The following is a 22,311-nucleotide window of genomic DNA, read 5'->3' as shown; positions in this document are numbered from 1 at the left end:
TAATAAAGAGGTTATTAGGAAAGGAACAATTATCAAGCTAGCCATGGTAGAAACCTGCTAAGTCTCAAAACAACACACACACACGCACATATACACGTTCATGTATGTATTAGATAGTTCTTCTAAATCTCTTCTAATTTTTTTTAGATTTACCAGAAAACATTACTTTTGAAAGTGTACTCAATAATTGGGTTCATTCCTATGCACTGATCTTCAAAATACAGGAACACAGAATTAATCAGAGGATCTCAAATTTAGAATAGTCACTCTTACTGAATGAGATTGTTTTACCCTTTATGCACATGATTAAAAGAGATTTCTAAGGACATCTACTTCAATGCAAATGATAATAAGAATCCCCAGTAGGAAGAGACTGATGGCAATGCCTCTTCCCAGAGACTAGGCTATCGGTACCACCTTCCCAATTCCTTTCTGTCTATTTAACATAAAGTTTTGAGAAATTAAAAAAAAATATATTAATTCCTCAAAACTATAGATAGATATAGATATAGATATATCCTCATGATTAGGTCTAGGAGCTCTGATCTGCTTCAAGCCTTCATTTGTTTCCTTTTTAAGACTCCCTGGAGTCTAATTCCATCTTACTTAATATCTAAATTGTTCATTGATTTGTAACATAAACATTCTTCTTCCTTTATTCCGATCAGTATCCTCACTCTTCCATGCAAACCCCTTTTTCATTCCTGCCTATATTTTATATGAGTCATAATTTTGTTCATGTTAACTCTTCCTTCCCATTCCCCTCTTTCTTAAGCCCAGAGCAGTTAAGTGATTTGTCCAGTATAAGAGAACTAGCCAATGTCTGCACCAGAATTTAAACTCTGATGTAAATGACTCCAGTTCTAGCCAGGCTACCTTAGAAGCAAATATGAAAAGGCCAAAAGTTAGTAGGAACTTTAAAATTAAAACATAAGAATCAAGAGAATTCTAGAAAAGTAAATTTATTTGAGCAATTAGAAGGGGCTAGAATCTAGCCACTAGATGATGATATCATGTTTACATTCTAAAAGAGAAGAAGAAATCCATGATGCCTTGAAACTTTAGTGTCTTCAAAGAGTACAGAGAGAGACAATAAGAGAAAGAAACTACTTGAAATGTATTGGTTTTGATCTGAGGGTTTTAAGAGGGTGAAGAGTAAGGGGGATGAAGGCAATACATTTGTGGAGAAAAGAGGAAGAAGATAGATGAAACTTCTATTTCTCATAATTGGGGTATGTGATAAGAAGAGTATGCAAACGTGGAAGAAGGGGTGAGGTGAGCAGGAAATGTATCATACTCAAGAAGGATAAACAAGTAGGGAAGAGGGGTGGGGTTATGAAGGAGAATAATACAGAAGAAGGAAGAACCATGAGGACAGCACAATGTATACTGTCTTGGGGTGGATGGAGGGGAAAAATGGGGGGAAAATTGGGAACTCAAAATCTTCTGGAAGTGAATGTTGAAAACTAAAAATTTATTAAGTAAAGAAATTAAGGAAATTTTCCCACCTCAATTTTTAATTAGGAGAGAAATTGGAGGGGAAGAGGTATGGTTAGCAAGAGTGATAACCAAAGAATGTGATCCATTAAAAAAATATTTTAATACACAGGAAAAAATTGAAGGAAATTCTGAAGAAAACACAGGCAGAATAATTTTGTAAGTACAATGTGGAAATATATGTATATGTATGTATGTATATGCACATGTATGTATTTTTAATTTTCTTTTTTTAATCTAATTTTTTTCATTTTTCAACATTCACTTCCACAAGAATTTGAATACCAAATTTCCTCCCATTCTTTCCCCTTCCCCACCCAGATCAGCATGCACCCTGATCACCCTTTCCCCCAATCTGGCCTTCCCCTATCACCTTCCTTCTCAGTTCCCTCTCATTAATATTTTCCTACAGCGCAAGATAGATTTCTATACCCCTTTGCTTGTACAATTTATTTCCCAGTTGCACGCAAAAACAATTTTTAACATTTTTTTTTAAAGCTTTGAGTTCCACATTCTCTCCCTTCCTGCCTTCCCACCCATCCTCACTGAGAAAGAAAGCAATTTGATATAGGGCATACATGTGTACTCATGCAAAACACTTCCATAACAGTCATGTTGCAAAAGACTAACCACATTTCCTTCTATCTTGTCCTGCCCTCCATTTATTCCATTCTCTCCCTTAACCTGTCCCCCTACAATAGAGTTTGCTTCTGATTACCCCTTCCCCCAATCTGCCACCCCTTCTATTACCTCCCTCTCCTATCCTCTTGTCCCCTGCCTTCCGGCAGGATAAGATAGATTCCCACACCAAACTGAATGTGTGTTATTCTCTCCTTAAATCAAATCTGATAAGAATAAGGGTCACTTGTTCCCTCTCACTTCCCCCTTCTTCTCCTCCATTGTAAAAACTCTTTCTTGCGTATTTTATATGAGATAATTTACTATATTCAACCCCTCCCTTTCTCTTTCTCCCAGTACATTCCTCTCAACAGTTAGTTATTTTTTTGTTTTCTTATTTATTTATTAATATATAATTTATTTATTTTTCATTTCTCAACAGTCACTTCTGCAAGAATTTGAATTCAAAACTTTCTTTCTATGTCTCCCCACCCCCCATCCCAGGACAACATGCACCCCATCCAACTCTTCCTCCAGTCTGTCCTTCCTTCTATTACCCCCCTTCTTCTATCCCCTCCCCTCTATTTTCCTGTATAGAGAAATAGATTTCTAAACTCCATTGTCTATACATCTTATTTTTTCTGTTGCATGCTAAAATAATTTTTAACATTTATTATTAAAGCTTTAAGTTCCATATTCTCTCCTTTCCTCTCTCCCCACCCACCCTCATTGAGAAAACAAGCAATTCAATATAGATCATACATATGAAGCCATGGAAAATACTTCCATGACAGTTATGTTGTGAAAGAATAACCACATTTGTCTCTGTCCTGTCCTGCCCTCCATTTATTCCATTCTCTCCCCTGACCTGTCCTCCAACAATAATGTTTGCTTCTGATTATTCCTTTCCCCAATTTTCTGTCTTTTCTATTATCTTCCCTCTCCTATCCCCTTCACCCTGCCTTCCTGCAGAGTAAAATAGATTTCTATATGCAGTTGAGTTTGTGTTATTCCCTCCTTAAGCTAAATTACATGCGAATAAGGCTCACTTATTTCCTTTCATCTCCCCCTTTTCCTTTCCAATGTAAAAGATCTTTCTTTCCTTTTTTATGTGAGATGATTTGCTACATTCTACTTCTCTCTTTCTCTTCCTTCTAGTACATTCCACTCAACAGGAAATTTTATTATTTTTGGTATTCTCCCTGCATATTCAGCTCACCTTGTGCCCTCTATGTATGTATGCATGTATGTATACACACACATATACATATTTACACATATAAAATATATACATACATATGCATACCTACCTACACACACACATATATATATATATGTATATATATATATATATATAGTTATTATAAATTATCTTTAATTACCTTAATACTGAAAAAGGTCTCATGAGTTACAAATAACTTCTTTCCACGTAGGAAAGTTCAATTTTAATGAGTTTCTTAAGACTTCAAAGTCAAATTTTCTATTCAGCTCTGGTCTTTTCAACAAAAATGCTTAGAAGTCCTCTATTTCATCAAAATTCCATTTTTTCCCCTGAAGTACTATACTCAGTTTTGCTGGGTAGGTGATTCTTCGTTTTAATCCTATCTCCTTTGACCTCTGAAATATCATATTCCAAGTTCTCTGATCCCTTAGTGTAGAAGCTTTTAAATCCTGTGTTATCCTGATTGTATTTCCACAATACCTGATGTCTCTTTCTTGTTGCTTGCAATATTTTCTCCTTGACTGGGAACTCTGGAATTTGGCTACAATATTCCCAGGAGTTTTCCTTTTGAGATCTTTTTTATTAGGTGATCAGTAGATTCTTTCCATTTCTATTTTACCCCCTGGTTCAAGAACATCAGGGGAGTTTTTCTTGATAATTTCTTATTTTTTTTTTGATTTTTAAAAATTTATTTATCTAGTTTTAGTTTTTAACATTTAGTTTCATAAGATTTTGAGTTATAAATTTTCCTTTCCCTCTCCTCCCCCCTTTCCAAGATAGCATGCAATCTAATATAGGTTATACATGTATGATCATATTAATCTTATTTTCTTTTTTTTAAAATTTATTTATTTAACTTTTAACATTCATTTTCACGAAATTTTGGGTTCCAAATTTTCTCCCCATTTGTCCCCTCCCCCAACCCCAAAACATCAAGCATTCTGACTGCCCCTATCACCAATCTGCCCTCTCTTCTATCATCCCTCCCTTCCCTTGTCCCCATGTTCTCCTTTGTCCTGTAGGGCTAGATAACTTTCTGTACCCCATTACCTGTACTTCTTATTTCCTAGTAGCAAGAATAGTACTCGACAGTTGTTCCTGTAACTTTGAGTTCCAACTTCTCTTCATCCCTCCCTCCCCACCCATTCCCTTTGGGAAGGTAAGCAATTCAATATAGGCCATATCTGTGTAGTTTGGCAAATGACTTCCATAATAGTCGTGTTGTGTAAGACTGACTATATTTCCCTCCATTCTATTCTGCCCCCCATTGCTTCTATTCTCTCTTTGGATCCTGTCCCTCCCCAAGAGCGCTGACTTCAGATTGTTCCCTCCTCCCATTGCCCTCCCTTCCATTATCCCCCCCACCCTGCTTATCCCCTTCTCCCCCACTTTCCTGTATTGTAAGATAGGTCTTCATACCACAGTGAGTGTGCATTTTATTTCTTCCTTTAGTGGAATGTGATGAGAGTAAACTTCATATTTTTCTCTCACCTCCCCTCTTTTTCCCTCCACTAAAAAGTCTTTTGCCTGCCTCTTTTATGAGAGACAATTTGCCCCATTCCATCTCTCCTTTTCTCCTCCCAATATATTTCTCTCTCACCACTTAATTTCATTTTTTTTAAGATATGATCCCATCCTATTCCATTCACTCTGTGCTCTCTGTCTCTGTGTGTGTGTGTGTGCACGTGTGTGTGTGTGTATGTATGTGTATGTAATCCCACCCACTACCCAGATCCTTAAAAGTTTCAAGAGTTACAAATATTGTCTTTCCATGTAGGAATGTAAACAGTTCAACTTTAGTAAAGTTCCTTATGACTTCTCTTTGCTGTTTACCTTTTCATGCTTCTCTTCATTCTTGTGTTTGAAAGTCAAATTTTCTTTTCAGTTCTGGTTTTTTCATAAAGAATGCTTGAAAGTCCTTGATTTCATTGAAAGACTATTTTTTCCCCTGAAGTATTATACTCAGTTTTGCTGGGTAGGTGATTCTTGGTTTTAGTCCTAGTTCCTTTGACTTCTTGAATATCCTATTCCACACCCTTCGATCCCTTAATGTAGAAGCTGCTAGATCTTGTGTTATCTTGATTGTTTTTTCACAGCACTTGAATTGTTTCTTTCTAGCTGCTTGCAATATTTTCTCCTTGACCAGGGAACTCTGGAATTTGGCCACAATGTTCCTAGGAGTTTCTCTTTTTGGATATCTTTCAGGCGGTGATCAGTGGATTCCTTGGATACTTATTTTGCCCTCTGGTTCTAGAATCTCAGGGCAGTATGTTGGGATTGGAAGCTCAATTCCGTGTGGACGGTCTCGGGCTGGTAAAAGTGGGACTTCTAAATCTCAGAGTCTTACGAGGCCCTCCATGAACAGCGGGGGTTCGAGAAGGTCAGACTGAGCTAGCTCGGCTAGCTCGGGTATTTCCGCCTCTCCCCGGGAGATACGTGATGGGTGGAGTCTCCCTGCCCTCGAGGTTGTCCCGGATTGGAGCACACCTAGTTACCTAACAGCACGGTATTGAGATGCAAACTGTGTGGCTGAAGGTTAAGTAGGATTGAGGAAGCTGGAAAGCTCTCTTAGCACGTGTGGAGCCAAAGAGGATAGTAGGGCTCCGCTTCTTTTCTTTCGTCTCTCCCCTCCCCCTCTCTCCCCGCTTGTACTTCTATTTCCAATCCCTTAAGCTTAGCCTCCTTAGGAAATCTCCCCCTCTTCCTCCTAAGGAAGAGCTCCCTGCACTTGTAACTGAAACCCTGTAATAAAGCTCAACCCCTGTTCGACTCTGGAACGTCCTTTCTCTCATACGTTTATCCGGTTTGGCCAACCGAAACCTGGGACAGGTAAGAAAGACTCGGGTAGCCCAATACAGGCCTCTAGGCTTGGCAGTTTTCCTTGATAATTTCATGAAAGATGATGTCTAGACTCTTTTTTTGATCATGGTTTTCAGGCACACCAATAATTTTTAAATTATCTCTCCTGGATCTATTCTCAAGGTCAGTTGTTTCACCAATGAGATATTTCACATTGTCTTCAATTTTCCTTCCTTTAATTTCATTCAATAATTTCTTGATTTTTCACAAAGTCATTTGCTTCTATTTGCTCCATTTTAATTTTTAAGGAATTATTTTCTTCAGTCAGTTTTTGGACCTTCTTTTCCGTTTGGTCAATTCTGCTTCTTAAGGCATTCTTCTACTCATTGGCTTTTTGGAACTCTTTTGCCATTTGGGTTAGTCTATTTTTAAAGGTGCTATTTTCTTCTGCATTTCGGGGGTCTCCTTTAGCAAGCTGTTGACTTGTTTTTCATGGTTTTCTTGCACCACTCTCATTTCCCTTCCCAATTTATCCTCTACCTCTCTTAATGGGATTTTCAAAATCCTTTTTGAGTTCTTTCATGACCTGAAACCATTTCATATTTTCTTGGATGCTTTCAATGTAGGAGTCTTGACCTTGCTCTTTTCCTACAGTTTTATGCTTTGATCTTTCTTCTTCTATGAAAACACCTTTTCACCAAGAAAGTAACCTTCCATGGCTTTACTTTTCCCCTTTTTGTTCATTTTCCCAGCCAATTGCTTGACATTTGAGCTTTGTGTTAAGTGGAGGGTGTACTGCACCAAGATTTAGGGTTTTTGTAAAGGTGTCTTCAGAGATATCTCTGGGAATCTGTAAATTCTCAATTCCTCCATAGTTGTATGATCAAAGGAGAGACATTTACTCTGCTGGTCTGTACCCTTGTCTGTGAGCAACCACAAACACTATTTTCTGTCCTGGAACTGTGATTAGGATTCTCTGTCCACAGCTGTCACCAGCTCTGCCATGTCAGTGCTCCTTTTCACCCCAAGACAACCACCTAGGACTACAACTCAGATCAGCTGCATGATTCCTCCACTGTTTGTAAGCTGAGCAGCCAGAAACAGCCAGCAGCTGTGATACTGGCTACCACTGTTCTGAAGGGGTGGGGCTGGGGTCAGACCAAGTTCTTGTCTCACCCAGATGACAGTTTCAAAGATCAGTGGGAAAGCTCTCTCTTTGGCAATTGTGGGTTGAGAAGTCTGGAAACCACAACAGCTGCCCATGATTCAGTGCCCTAAGGCCTGCTCCAGTCACATCTGTGCTAGCACAGCCCACACTGACTTGTGCTCCCCTCCAAGCCTAGTGCAATAGATCCTTCCTGTCATCCTTCCAGATTGTCTTGGACTGGAAATCTGTTTCACTCTGTTGCTTTATAGCTTCTGCTGCTCGAGAATTTCTTTGGAGTCATTTTTTGCAGTTACTTTGAAGAGCTTATGGGGAGAACTCAGTGATGTCCCTGCTTCTACTCCACCATCTTAGCTCTGCCCCCACATGTATATATTTTAAAGGAAGTGGTATAAAATTGAAATTCATGATTTCATATATATTCCTTTTTTTGTGTTCTGTTCTTTACATGAAAATGCTCTCTTTTTTGCAGTTAAATGTCAGACTATAAAAAACCGAAATTAAAGTTAGAAACCACTTTCCTCACAGACTAGCCATGTAAGGCAGATAATGAAAATACTAATATTTCCATTTTATTGATCAGAATACTGAGTCCAAGAATGATTGGACTATTGATCTTGGGGCACAGGAGGATAAGAAAGATTTTAAACCCAAAGAGCCATCAAATCAAAGAATCATCTGATAAGATCAGATCAGCTCACTAGTCTCTACCACTGATGGATGGTTAATACAACATAGAAACAAGATTATCCTGAAAGCCAGTTATTGGAAAACTTAAGAAAAATACTTGTTTGTTTTGGCTGGATCACTAACTAGCTATGGGCCTTAAGAACATCACTTAGCTTATAGGGACTTTGTTACTCTAGCGTAAAATTGGGGTGGGAGGAGAGAGGATTGGACCAGAGGACCTCCAACATTCCATACAGTTCAAATATTATATGATTCTGTGTCTCTAGATATTTCCAGGAACTTATTTTTGAAGGCAGAAACAGGGATTTATTCTTGGCATTATGGCATCTTGATAATTCTACTGCCTTGCATCATTCACTTCTCTTAGAAATCACTTAAAAATGTGATTGGATGATCTAAACTTTTCCAACCAAAGAAACCACATTGACCTCTTTCCCATTCTGAGTACCGAAGCTCATGAATAGAGAGAAATGACTCAGAGACAGTTGTTATTAAAGTCATAGGAAAGTGAATATTGAATTCCATTTAGAATTATCACTTAAAATTTGTTTCTCACATGTGTGAATAAGAGATTTTTATGTCTTGGCTCAAGTAACTCAAAACCAATTTTGTTGCCTTAGTTTATTTGGTGGCTTAGAAGGATCAAACTCCAGAGTAGGAAATTATTTTCTTAAATCCTTTCTTTTCATCAAATAAAAGTTTCCACATGGTTTTTATTAAAAAAAAAAGAAAAAGAAAAACTTCTGACATTCCTGTTATGTTCATGTTTGTTAATGCCTGATTCCTTGCTTTTGATGTCTTCAGGTCATGGATTTTAAATTGGTTCCTTCCTTGTGAGGAGAATATTTACCAAGCTTGTGTAAAGTTTTTCCTTTAAAAGATCAAGAGAGTTCCCAAAAGAAGTAAAAACAAAAGGATGATGAGTCTTATGATTAGAGGCACCAGAGATCCAGATGTGACTAGAGACTAAAAATAGCTTATGGGTACTATAGGATACCCATTTGATCCAGAAGGTCTTTAGGAGCAAGGAACAGGTATGTTTATATTTGTGTATTTTGTGGGATAGGAGAGATACACATAAAAATACCCCAATATAAATGTGAAAATGTTATGAGTGCAAAGGAAAAGACCAGGATAAGTGTCATGATAAGGTTGAAGAAGGAGAAATCAACCTAATTGAAGAGAACATGGTGATACCTAAGTTGATCTTAGAGGAAGCTTCAACAGGTGGAGTTGAGGGAAATTTATTCTAGGTAGGAAGAAAGAAATGGTCAAGTCAGGGAAAGAAGTATAGTCCAGCTTTGTTAGAATGTATAACCATAGAAGGGGAACTCTAGAGGTGGAGGGACTTCATACACCATCTATTCCAACCCCTTCTTATAAGAGATGAGGAACCTTAGGAAGAGAGAGTTTAAGTATGACCTCAGATCCTCCTGACTCCATATCTAACCCTTTATCCACTGTGCCATACACATGAAGGAGAATACTGTTAAGTTAATCCTCTGTAACATAGGTAAGTGGATGGCAGATTATACAGGGCTTTGAATGAGATAAGAGGGAAAAAGTTAGCTACTGATATTTTAGCAGAATTATTTTGCAATCAGAGCAGTATATCAGGAAGATGACTATTGCAGAAATGTGAAGAACAGTCAGGAGAAAATATAGTCTGGAGGCAGGAAACCTACTTTCTGGAAACCAAAAAATCATTGGTATTGCTACTTACTAACTTTATACCCTTCAACAAAATGAACCTGAGTCAGAAAATTTCCATACTGACCCTGGAAATAATGACCTCTACCATTCCAAAAGGCTATACTGTAGAACTGCAAACTTTTCCATGGTTCTGGGAGTATAGGTGACCTTCAGTTTCCCAAAATGACCTTACCCTCTGTGACTACACCAGTCCTGTTAGTATGTGATATGTGATCAGTGTGGATTTGCCCAATCAGAAAAATGCTGAGCTCCCATATATTGGAAAACCCTGCCTCTTATCTGTTCTGCCATTTTATATAGTCACATGACATAATGGAATAAGCTTTCATGGGAATCAATGGGCATCTTAGATACTATATATACTATTTTACTCTTTTATATAAAATGTATCTAATAATACTAATAAAATAACCATTTATATGGCTCTTTAAGGATTACAAAATGTTTTACAAATATCTCTGTCTATTGTCACAGCATCTAGGTGTTCATTTTACAAATGAAAAAGCTGAGGCAAATAGAGGCTAAATGATTTGCCCAGGGTCAAATGACTAGTAAGTATCTGAGGCTGAATTTGAACTCAGGTCTTCCTAACTCTAGATCCAACATTCTACCTAGCTGCTTCAAAGGCATATCTAGGGAATGAATAATATATAATAGAATAAAAAATGCATGGCTTTGTATACTTACAGCTTCTTCTACACTCACGCCACCTCTAAAAAGAATGGTCCAAACCCCTGGGTTTAAGGAAAGTTATAACTTCATTTGTTAACTCCACCTTCCCTAACCACTTTCCTTTATGAGATGACAAAAAAGAGTGTAGGGAATATAATATAGTTTCACTGATATTTGGCTCATGACATCCATTTAGCCTAGTCATTGGATAAAGACTTCAGGGTCTTTGAATCCAGAGATCACCTCCTTCTTTTGACATGGGCCATGGATTCAGGTCAGCACTGGTACAGACTGAGTCCCCTATAGCGAATGTTTTTCCTTTCAGGATTCAGTCATTGACTGGGACCTGTTTCTCACCATAACTATTTCATCACTTCTAAAGCTGGGAGATTGGACAAAGCAGGATATAGCAAGCAAAGCCTGCAGATTCTACCTTGAAGTCTCTGATTTTGAGACCTTCTTCTCCCATTTCTAGTAGTCTGCATGTATGTCCCTGCTCTCTCTTCCTTCATTCCTTCTCACCCTTTTTCATTTTATGGAGAGGGCTTACCTGAGACACAGAGCTATTATCTGATGGGGCATGGATATTTGCTCTCTCTTGCACAAAAGTTGGGGAGATTGCTATTGAGGGCCTAAACTAGGGTGCCTACAGTGGGAATGAAAAATCAAAATTGATTTGAATGGTATTACAGAAGTGTAGTTGCTCGGTCTTGGCACTTGATGGATGTGAGAAGTGAGGAACAGGAAAGGTCCAAAGATGGCTTCAAAGGCTAAAGTCTGGATGGCTAGAAAAGTTGTTGTAGAAATAAAGAATGTAGGAGGAAGGGAAGATTTGGGAGGGAGGGAAGATTGAGGGTTAATTTTAGAATATGTTTATTTCAATGTCCTGCCAGGACTGGTAGATGGAGAAAGGCAGCAAGCAATTGGAAATGCAGGTCTGTCGCTTTGAGCAAAGCCTGGAAGTAAAGCTACAGAGTTGGTAGTTATCTGCACAGAGACAATTGTTAAAACCATGAAAGTGAGTGATATCATTAAGGGAAAGAGACTATAGAAAGTAGAGAAGAGGTACAAAGTTACAGCCTTGAAGAAAAACCAGGAAGATGATTAGTGTGTGTTTGCCAAAGAAGACCACACCATCAGAGAAATGATGACATGACTTGCACTTGACTTTTGGTTGTTTTTTTTTTTTTTGAGTGGGGGAGGGTTGTGCAGGTCACCAGCCTCACTTCTCCTCCAGAGCCATCTGAATCCAGTGACCATATATTCATCAGGATGACTGGAGATGATCCAGGATGAGGCAATTGGGGTTAAGTGACTTGCCCAAGGTCACACAGCTAGTGAGTGTCAAGTATCTGAGGTGAGATTTGAGCTCAGGTCCTCCTGACTTCTGCACTGGTGTTCTATCCACTGTACCACCTAGCTGCCCCATGAGGAAGATGAAGAACAAGCAAAAGTGACAAAAATAGGAGAGCCATGTCGAAGAAGCCGAGGAGATGGTCTCAGGAAAGAGAAGGTGAATAACATTGCCCAGAGTGGCAGAGATCAAGGAGGATGGAACCAGAAACAAAGAAAAGGATGTTAGATATAGCTGTTGTTTGCTTATTATTGATCTTAAAGAAAACCTTTTTAGTAGAGTCTAAAAAACCGTATTTTTACAGCAAAAATTTAAGGAATGAGTTGGTGGCAATAAAATGAGATAGTAGATGAACACTTTGTTATTGAATGCAAATAATATATAGGTTGTAGGGTAATTTCTCATGTTACTGATGAGGAAATTAAGTTTATTTTTACATCCCATATCACTAATACAATCAGGTTTATAAAATAATATGACCTCATGGAAAGATCCTGGTTCAGGGGGATTGGAACACTTTGGTCCTAGTCCTAACTAGCTCTGTAATTAAATAAATTAAATGGCTATGTGATAGTAGAAAAGTTATCTTAACCTCCCTGTTTCTCTATTTCCCCATCTCTATAAACAATTCTAGTTTTATCTGAATTACAGAAACTACATGTCAATGCATCTTGAAAGGTTAAAACATTATTCAATATTGGCTGCTTGCATTGATTTAGATATTCTAAATATACTGAATCATCATGGTGCTGTAAAAAGAGACCTATATTTCAAATCAAAGGTCTTGGGTTCAAATTCTACCTTTTTTATTTATGACCTGGATGGCCTGGGACAAATTACTTAACTTTCCTGGACCCTAATTTCTCAACTGTAAGGCAAAGGAGATTCACTAGGTGGTCCTTTCACCTTAGCACAGGCATGTGGGAATATATAGAAGGATCAACTTGCACAGATTAATGCAACACCGAAGGCAAAGAAAATAGGGTTAGTCAGATGAATTTCATTCTAGTATCAAAGTAAAATAATATCTTCTTACAAATATTTGTATTAAAAGCACATTTTCAGAGATAGGAGAAATTAAAGTGAATTATAAGAAAATTATTTGTAATTTTTTGCATCAGTTGGTATGCTTTATCCTTCTAGAGTTTATCTATGATCCTGTGAATAATATAAAAAAGTCAGGTGTGGTACTGACAGCAATAATTAATTGTCACATAGGCATTTCTGTTTCTCACTCTGGCTTACTGGTGTTCCAGCCTGTAGACTTCAATAGCAGTCATAGTAGTAATAGTAGTAGTAGTAGTTGTTGTTGTTGTAATAAGAGGAGGAAGAAAAGTAGTAGAAGTTCAGTAAAAGTAGAAGAAGAAATAGTAGGAGGAGGAGTAGTGGTAGTAGTAGTAGTAGTAGTAGTAGTAGTAGTAATAGTAGTAATTGATTTTCCATCCATGGTAACCTCTGTATTTCATTTCTTAGTTCTTCAAAATGGTCCTTCCACCTCCCTGGTAGCTAGAAAGTACTGAGAGAAGTAAAGCCATTTCAGGGACACAAAATCAGCGAGAGGAGAGTGACTATGAGACAAATACCACAACTCAGAGTAGTTCAGTGTTAGACGTTTAGAATTAGTCTGGTTTCAGAGATTTCTGGCAACTCAAAAAATGTTAGCTAGAGAATCAGCCTTGATTTTTGATGGAAGAGACATAAGAATAATTCTTCTTAATCAGATGTTCTACCCAGCCTTAAAAACAAGAAGAACATAACATATAAACCAGTCTCTGGCAGGTTGCCCTTTATTTAGCTAAGTTTCAGAAAAAGCAGCAATTTTACTGCAGTCAGTGATTTATCACCCCTGGGAATCCAAGGAGATTTCCCCATGTGAGCTATTCATTTTCTTACTCTGAACATTCCAAATCATCTCAGCAGGAGAGTATGTGTATCCCCTGACCCTGAACATTTTTTTTTCTGATTTGCATTTTCTTTTGCTAAATAGGTCACAGAACATTGTCTGTCCTGACCCACTGTTTTGGGATACTGAGTCTATCCATGCTCCTCTCTTTTTTTTTTCCTCTGCTTTAGGAATCACATAAATTCCTGAAACAATTGAAAATTTGGCTGCATCTGCACCTGTAACTAGATCCACTATTACGATCTGAATGAGATGGGCAATTGAATTTACTTTAAAGGGCAAATAAACATTAAATGGGTTAGTTGCCATTGGAGAGTACAAAGAATCAGTTGACTAACTAGAGTTTTTCACATTTCAACTGTTTGTGCCTTTTTTCTCCCACAGCTGCAGAGCTGAATCTTCTGTACTCTTCCCTTATCCTTCTCAACTTTTCCTTCCTTTGTCTTCCAAACCTTCCCTTAGAGCCAATAACAACATTCTAGCAATGATGCCTGCTTACATAATGTCTTTCATCTAAGTCCCACAGAGCACTTTGTGGACTTGATGGATACTGGCCACACAGTCTCTGAAGGTTAGAATATAATAGGCACAAGGTAAATGGGGTTTCAATGGAGATCTGCAAGTAAAGGCTAGATGATCAGGTTTGTTTTTTTTTAGGGGGAGGGGGTTGAGGGCTGGAGGAGCAGTGTTCAGAGTTAGGGAGTGTAGCACCTGAGGCAAGCATGGCAAGGCATGAGGGCTAAAGAAAGATACCTCAAGGATAGATCTCAAGAGAGACCATGAAGCTTGAACTAGAGAAATCGCCACAGAGAGATGGAACGGAATGGGAAGGTATCATGCAGTATTTGAAAAGAACCCTACTCTCTAGCAAATAGTGGCTTCTACCTTCATTGTCCCATGGATGATTTTCACCTGTGATTCTTCTAGTCAGAGGCAAACATAATAGGATTGGGGTTTCCCTTACTGAGGTTGTCCTGCATCCATGGAGCACAATGTAGGAACTTTGATCCCACAAATCCTTAAGACAATCATAAGATCATAGATTTAGCACTAGCAAGGGATTGTAAGGGTAATTGAGTCCAATCCCCTCATTGTACAGATGAGGCAAATGAGTTCCAAAGAGGTTAAGTGACTTATCTCAGGTCACATAACTAGTAAATGTCTGAGGTAGGAGAAAAGTGTTACTAAGTTGTAGCAAGGAGAGAATGCAAAAGTTGTTATCTCCTTTGATCTCAGAATATAACAATAGTGATGTGGAAATATGTACTATGGGTCTGAGGATGACTGTGAGAAGAAGAGACCACCTATGTTTCAGTACCCTGGATAAAGCTCTTGTATCTAACCTTAGTTATAGCTCTCCACATTTTGGATGGAATCCATGCAAGAGCAGAGAGTTAGAGTGTGTCCTGTGTGGTCTTTTTCAATTTTCCAAATCAGGAAGATTCTCAAAGTAAAATTACAAGTGAAGAGTAGGTGTCCTTTCGGCTCTCATTTTTTTCTGCTTTTTTTCTAACCACTCTTTTTATCTTATTAAAAGCTATTTCATTTCCTTGAGGTCCTCTGCATGATCAGATTTTTAGCATTCATTTGAAACATTTTCTTTTTTGCTATAGAAAATCACATAGTGATTGACCACCAATGTGCTTAGTAGCTGTCTCCAATATTACAACTCAGCTGCCAGCTGTTCTGCCTTGTGCTGTGCATTCAGAATTGCAGGTCCTCCTGAGTCCTCTCCAACTGTTACATCAATGAGAAGTACAGCTACTGTTCTCATTCTGGAGACTGGTCACATCCTCAAAATACAATAGGAATTAAGTGCAGTCAGTGGCTCTTTTCTCTCCTGAATCAACAGCTGTCTACATTGTAATTATTATTGTCATATATATATATATATATATATATATGTATATATATATATATATATACACCTATATATGTGATATATATGTACATTATGCATATAACATTTTCTTTTGCAAAGCACCTTACATATGCTATTACACTTAATAGTCACAACATGCCTGTAAGATGTGCTGTTATTATCCCAGTTTTACAAATGAAGAAACTGAGGCAGAGAGGTTAGGTGACTTACTGAGGTACTATGGCTAGCATATGTTAGAGGCAGGTTCCAAACTTGGGCCCTTCTGACTCCAAGTCCAAGATTCTCCACTGAACGACCACTTAACTGCTTAATTATAAGCAGTGCAAAGGACAAAATGGTAAAGAAAAAACTGAAGAAAAACAGTTGCATTCTGGTTGTCTGATTGCTCCCTCTCCACCCCCAACACACACAGAAGTCCTGGTATGAAGCAGTGGCACAATACGTATTGGTTTTAGACATTTCCTATACCAAGGTAATGAGGCAGAGTAGGTATTACTCTTCTCTGGCTGCTCTGTCAAGCAAACCAGTCTCTAGCCAGAATGCAGTTGTGTCCAGTGAATTTGATCATATGTCCACTTTGGTCCCTTGGGATCTAGGAATATCCTTTCCTTTGAAACCAAGTATAAGCGCCTTATTTCAAAGCATGATGTTCCAATACAAGAGAGAGAACAAGAAATGTCTTTTCTCTTTCCAAGTGAGCAATGGGTTGATGATTAAATCCATTTAAAACATTTAGTTTCAATCTCCCTAGGAGTCCACACTAATAAGAGGAAACTGAAACAAATTGTTTGATGACACATGCAAAGAGATAAAGGAATGCTGGAAATTTGATTTAACAGACAATCAAAAAGGAGGCCAGTTTTGGAGTCAGGGAAGTCTCTGACATACACTAACTGAGCAAAGAGACACAGTTTACTTACATAAGCAAACTAGATGGCATAGCAGATAGGTTACTGCACTTGGAATCAGGAAGGCCAGAGTTCAAATCCAGCCTCACACTTACAAGCCTAGACACTTACTTAATGTCTGCCTCAGTTTTGCCATCTATAAAATGAGGATCATAATAAAACCACCTCAAATAAGATAATATTTATAAGGTGTTTAGTAAAACGGATGGTACATTGTAGGTACTTAACAAATGCTGATTTCCATCCTTGTGCTTTCTTGATTCCTTTCTCCCTCTCAGGATCTCTAGGACACATCTATAAGAGATAGATCATCATAGGGCAATATGTGAGAGTGTGTGTGTATGTGTGTGTGCGTGTGTGTTCATCCTTTGTTGCCAAAGAAGACCATGCCATCAGAGAAATGATGACATGACTTGCACTTGACTTTGTTTTGAGTGAGGGAGGGCTGTGCAGGTCACCAGCCTCACTTCTTCTCCAGAGCCGTCTGAATTCAGTGACCAGATATTCATCAGGATGACTGGAGATGACCCAGGATGAGGCAATTGGGGTCAAGTGACTTGCCCAAGGTCACACAGCTAGTGAGTGTCAAGTGTCTGAGGTGAGATTTGAGCTCAGGTCCCCCTAACTCCTGCACTGGTATTCTATCCATTGCACCACCTAGCTGCCCCATAGGGCAATACATTTAAAGATGGAAGAGACCTTCAAGTTCATCTATTCCAGTCTCTTCATTATACAGTTGAGAAAATTAAGGTAGAAAAGGGAGAAGAGGTGAAAGTGCCAACTCACCTGAGCTCTTCTACGAACTCCTTCAGATATTTCTAAAATATTAATCTGAACAAATTTTAGAGTGACAGAATACACTAGGAGATGGAGTGTGGCAGATTTCCAGCCCAGAAAGTCAATGGGAGGAATCTGTTGCACAGGACTCAGGGAACACAGAGCACGCAGGTTGTACCAGTGCAGACTTGTCCATAGCTATTGGGGAGTGGAAACAGCCCAGGTGGACTGACTCAGAAGCAGCAGTATGATTTCCCAAGCCTCTCAGCACAGGACAGGAGTCCAGCTGAAATGAGTGAGAGAGAAGTGCAGGACTCATGGCAGCAGCTGCAGCTACTCCTGGGGTGATCAAACCACAGACTAAATCTTTAAAAGTCTCCTACTTAAATTTCCCAGAGCCAAGATGGTGGAGTAAACTATAGGCGCTCTCATCCTCCCCTTGTTGACCTTGGAAAACCCCAGAGAATATTGCCTCGGGAAAAATCTTGGAATAGGGGAATCAGCAGAAGGGGCACAGCAGTCTTTCGGCTTGGGAAGCTACAGAAATTGACTGGAAGTCTCCCTCCTGCTGTGACTGAAGGTGACCAGTGCAGGACAGGAAGTGCCCTAGCAAGTCCCACCTCAGTGGTCTAGCAAAAAAGCCTGAGTCCCATAGGGTTGGAGTCCCTAAGTGCCAATACCATGACCTTAGGCATGCCTTGGCACAGTCAAGGGAATTGGGGAGACACCAGCACAGATGAGAATTCACCAGTCACTGAACCTGCCTGTGCTCTAGGGCAGACCTGGGGGTGGAGGAGACCTCCCATGGCCATACAACCCCTCCCTCATACCTCATTCCAGAAGCTTCGGTGTAACCCCAGGGAAACTCAGAAAGACTTCACCTGGCCTCAGCCTTGGCAAACACCACTCAGCTCAGCACCAGGTAAGCTGTCACATTCTAGCTTCTAGCTTAAAGAACCAGAGGCTACAAAACACAAAGCCAGAAATCAGGCTCCAAAATCTCAGAATAAGAAATGTGGGACAGAGCCCCCAAAGCTCCAGAAGCAGAGATCCACTTTAAAAGCCAGGAGAAAGGCAATCATCATGAGCAAGAAGCAAATCAGAAAAGCAAAGACCATAGAATTTTAGTATGGGAATAGAGAAGATCAAAATACAAATTCAGAGGAAAGCACTGATAATATACCTACACCTGAAGCCTCAAAAAGGAATATGAAATGGTCTCAAGCCCAAAAAGCATTCTTGGAAGAGCACAAGAAGGATTTTAAAAGCCAAATTAGAGAAGTAGAAGAAAAATTGCCCAATGATTTTAAAAATACAACTGACAAAATGAAAAAAAAAAAGAATTCACTGAAGAGAACAGCTCCTTAAAAAGTAAAAGTGCCCAAATGGATAAAGAGATACAAAGCTTAACTGGGAAAACTGGACAAAGGGATAAGGAAGTACAAAAGCTACCTAAAGAAAATAATTCTTTAAAAATTGGAATTGGGCAAGTAGAAGCTAATGACTCTATGAGTCATCAAAAATCAGTCAAACAAAATCTAAAGAATGAAAAAATGGAAGAAAATGCAAAATATATCATTGGAACAACTGAATTAGAAAATAGAGTTAGGACAGGAAATCTAAGAATTATTGGTCTATGGGAAAGCTATGATGAAAAAAGGGACCTGGACAATATCTTCCAAGAAATCTTCAAGGAAAACTATTTCAAGGACCTAGATAAAGAGGGCAAAATAGCCATTGAAAGAATCACTGATCCCCTCCTGAAAGAGATTCCAAATTAAAAATTTCAAGGAATATTATTGCCAAATTCCAGAACTATCAGGTCAAGGAGAAAATACTGCAAGCAGCAAGAAAGAAATAATTCAAATATCAAGGAACTACAGTCAGGATTGCATAAGATCTTGTAGCTTCTACATTAAAAGATAGGAGGGATTGGGATATGATATTCTGTAAGGCAAAGGAATTTGCTCTACAACCAAGTATCAACTACCTGGCAAAATTGAGCATAATATTTCAGACAAGGAAATGGACATTCAATGAAATAAGGGATCTCAAGATGTTCCTGATGAAAAGGCCAGAACTCAATAGAAAATTTGATCTTTAAATACAAGACTCAAGAGAGGCATAAAGCATTAAACAAGAGGTGCAAGTCTGGGAGCAGCAATCTTACATCTAACTCAGAACTTTTGCAACTTGATCAGCAACTTTGATGTACCTTCAGATACCCTCCAAAATGGCATCAACTGTCAAGGATTAGCTGATTTTGAAGGAAGATCAGGTTACCCAGAATAAGATCACTGTTGTTGGGGTTGGTGCAGTTGGCTTGGCATGTGTCATTAGTATCTTAAGAAAGCATTTGGCTGATGAAGTTGCCCTAGTTGATGTAATAGAAAACAAAGTAAAGGGAAAGATGATGGATCTCCAACATGGCAGTCTTTTCGGCAAAGCACCAAATATTGCTTCTGGCAAAGACTGCAGTGTGACTGCAAACTCAAAATTGGTCATTATTGTGGCTGGGGATTGTCAACAGGAAGGGAAAAGCTTTCTTAATTTGATCCTGTGTAATGTGAATATCTTTAAATTCATTATTCCCAATATTGTTAAATACAGCCTTAATTGCAAGGTGCTTATTGTTTCCAATGCAGTGGATATTTTGACATATGTGGCCCAGAAGCTAAGTGACTTTCCTAAAAACTGTGTTATTGGAAGTGGTTGCATTCTGGATTCTGCCCATTTCCACTACCTAATGGGGGGAGAGACTTGGAGTCCATTCTTCAATTGTCATGGATGGATCCTTGGGGAACATGGAGACTCCAGTGTCCCTGTGTGAAGCAGTGTAAATCTTTCTGGTGTGTTTCTACAGAATCTTCATCCTTCTTTGGGAACTGATGATGATTCAGAAAATTGAAAAGATGTTCATAAACAGGTGGCTGAAAGTGTTTATAAGGTGATCAAACTGAAGAGTTATACTTCCTGGGCCACTGGCTTGTTGGTGGAAGATCTGGCAGAAAGCATTATGAAGAATCTTAGGAGAGTGCATCCAATTTCCACCCTGATTAAGGGTCTATATAGCATTAATGAGGATGTCTTCCTTAGTGCCCCATTTGTCTTGGGGCAGAATGGCATTTCAGATGTGGTGAAGGCAAACCTGAATCTGGAGGAGGAGAGCTATTTAAAGAAGAGCGCAGATACTCTTTGGGGAATCCAGAAGGAGCTGCAATTTTAAAACCTTTTAATGTGCTACCATCAAGAGAACATTACAGTGGTTAAGGGGTTATATATGATATGCTTTTCAAATAGGTCAAATCCTTTCTCTGATTAGTGATTGAAAAACAGAAATGTAAAACCTGTGAACCCACCCGAGTTTCTTCCTAAAGTTAGAAATGCAGAATAATACAGTGTGACTACTCTTTGTTAAACCCTGTTGTAGTTTGCATATTGTGCTGGATATGACTTGTATAATCTCAGTGGTTGGTGTCAAGTAGAGCCAGTGCCCCACAGGTATATAAACTACCTGCCTTGTATGTAAATGCTACAGGTTCCCATAGGTCCAGAAGACAACACTCTTGGACACAAAACACCAAACAGTAGTCATTCTTTATGGATGCATTGATTATCTTTCTGCTCCCCTCCATTAGGGTACTATGTACATGCATGCATGCATGCATGTATGCACATATGTATGTATGCATATGCATGTATTTGTATGTATATAAACATATATGTATATATGTATGCAATACATATATAGTTGTACATTTTCATATTATAAAAAAGATCTGTATAAGTACAATGATGCAATCAATTCCTCAAGTGTCATACTAACCCTAAATACTGAATAAACAATGAATAATTGATACCGAAAAGGTAAACAGGGAAAAATATTATTCAATATGAACAAATTGTTTACATCCCTATGTGGGAGGATGATACTTGTTAATCATGAGAATTATATTCTTAATATCACATTGAAGAGATATTAAGAGATAGAGGGAGCAGTTATAAATTAACTGATGTGAAGATAAAAAATGTAATTAAAGGATGTGAAGTGATTGTAATGGGAGAAGAGGAAGGGAAGAGGTAGGAAAAGGTAAATTATATCACATGAAGATGAACAAAAACATTATAGTAGAGGGAAAGAAGGGAGGGAGATGAGCATTGTTTGAGCTTTACTCTCATGATATTTGGTTCAAGGAGGAAACAACATACTCAGTTAAGTGTAGAAATCTAATTTTACAGGCAGTAGGAGGGGAAAGGGTAAAGAAAATGAATGGGGTGGTTAGAAAGGAAGGAAGAAGTAGTAAGGGAAAAGGAAAGGGAGCTGATAGAAGGGAGGGAAGACTGAGGGAGGCAGTGGTTAAAAGTAAACCTCTTCAGGAGGGAGAGAAGGGAGAAATAAAAGAATAAATGGGGGGAAATAGGATGGAGAGAAAGACACAGATAGTAATTATAACTTTCAATGTAAATGGGATGAACTCTTCCCTAAAACAGAGATGGATAGCAGAATGGATTAAAAACCATAATCCTACAATATGTTGTTTACAAGGAACACATCTGAAACAGGGAGATACACACACAGTAAAAGGCTAGAGTAGAATATATTATGCTCCAGCTGATATTAAAAAAAAAAAAAGCAGGGGTAGCCATCCTAATCTTAGACAAAGCAAAAGCAAAAATAAATCTTATCAAAAGAAATAAGGAAGGAAACTATATCCTGCTAAAAGGCATCATGGAAAATGAAATAATATCAATACTAAACACATATGCACTAAGTGATATAGCATCCAAATTCTTAGAGTAGAAGTTAAGGAAGTTACAGGAAGAAATAGACAGCAAAATTTTACTAGTGGGGGACCTCAACCTCCCCTTCTCTGAAATTGATAAATCTAACCTCAAAATAAATAAGAAGGAAGTTAAGGAGGTGAATAGAATTCTGGAAAAGGTAGATATGATAGACCTCCAGAGAAAACCAAATGGAGATAGAAAGGAATATACCTATTTCTCAGTAGTATACGGCACACACAAAAAATGACCATGTACCAGGACATAAAAACCTCACAATCCAATGCAATAAAACAGAGACAAGCAATGGATCTTTTTCAGATTATGTT

The sequence above is a fragment of the Notamacropus eugenii genome, chromosome 1, assembly GCF_028372415.1.
Source record: "Notamacropus eugenii isolate mMacEug1 chromosome 1, mMacEug1.pri_v2, whole genome shotgun sequence".
NCBI lineage: Eukaryota > Metazoa > Chordata > Mammalia > Diprotodontia > Macropodidae > Notamacropus > Notamacropus eugenii.
Note: the sequence above shows the minus strand (reverse complement) of the source record.